Source organism: Chrysochloris asiatica, unplaced genomic scaffold, assembly GCF_000296735.1.
Source record: "Chrysochloris asiatica unplaced genomic scaffold, ChrAsi1.0 scaffold00228, whole genome shotgun sequence".
In the NCBI taxonomy this organism is placed as follows: Eukaryota; Metazoa; Chordata; class Mammalia; order Afrosoricida; family Chrysochloridae; genus Chrysochloris; species Chrysochloris asiatica.
In genome coordinates this window covers 657,390-658,861 of record NW_006408746.1, presented here as the reverse complement: position 1 = coordinate 658,861, position 1,472 = coordinate 657,390, and positions in this window count along the sequence as shown.

Below are 1,472 nucleotides of genomic sequence, written 5' to 3'. Positions count from 1 at the left end.
GCTTTCTGCATCATTCAATAATTTGCCCAAAGAATCCTTTAATACCTCAAGTTGAGGTTTGACTTTTTTCTTCAGTTCCCTCAACTTGAGAAATGCTGAGCCTGTTCTTTCTTTTTTGGTTTTGTAACTCCACATCTTGCACAATTCGTTATAATATTTGACTTTGTCTTTTAGAGCTGACCCTTTGAAATTTTCTGTTCTGTGTCGGTACCTCCTTACTTCTTCCATTTGCTTTAGCATCTGTATGCTGGAGAGCAAATTTCTGACATCCCTTTTGGTCTTTTCCTTCTTTCTTGTCTTCTTAATGACCTTTTGCTTTTGAGAAGTATGAGTATTCTGGAACAGTTGTGCTGATGAGGAACCTATGCATACACCAAGAGGCAGTTGTTTGAAAAGAACAAGGGAACACTGAATGATTTAAAATTAGGAAAGCTGTGCTCCAGGGTTGTTTTTTTTCACCATACTTATTCAATCTGTATGCTGAACAAATAATCCATGAAGCTGGATTATATGAAGAAAAATGTAGTGTCAGGATTAGAGGAAGGTTCATTAACAACCTGCAATATGCAGATGATACAACCTTGTTTGGTGAAAGTGAAGATAACTTAAAATACATACTGAAGAAGATCAAAGACCATAGCCTTCCATATGGGTTGCTTCTCAATGTAAAGAAAACAAAAATGTTCACCACTGAACCAATCAATAACATCCATATCAATGGAGAAAGAGCTCTGGTAGCATAGTGGTTACAAATCGAGCTGCTAATCTCAAGGTCAGCAGTTGCAGACTACCAGCTGTTCTGTGGGAGAAAGATGAGGCGTTCTGCTCCCATAAAAATTTATAGTCTTAGAAACCCTATGCAGGGTTGCTATGAGTCAGAACTGACTCCACGGCACACTACCACCTTCACTACCAAATCAATGGAGAAAAGATTGGAGTTGACAAAGACTTCATTTTGCTTAAATCAACCATCAACACTCATGGAAGCAGCAGTCAAGAAATCAAACGAAGTGTGACATTTGGCAAATCTGTTGCACAAGACCTTTTTAAGTGTTGAAGAGCAAAGATGTTGGTTTGAGGACTAAATAGCACCTGACCCAAGGGATGGTATTTTCAATAACCTCATTGTGTTGTTGTTGTTGTCAGGTGCCATCGAGTCAGAACCAACTCATAGCGACCCCATGCACAGCAGAATGAAACAATGTCTGATTCTGGACCAACCTCACTATTGCTGCCACACTTGACACCATCAATGATGCCACCTGGCTGATCCATCTCGTTAGGAGTCGTCCTCTTTTTCTCTGACCCTCCATCTTACCCAGCATGACATCCTTCTCCAGTGATTGTTCCTTCCTGACAATATATCCAAAGTATGAGAGACGGAGCTTAGCCATCCTGGCCTCTAAGGAGCACTCTGGCTGCACTTCTTCCAAAACAGATCTATTGGTTCTTTTGGCAGTCCATGGCACTTT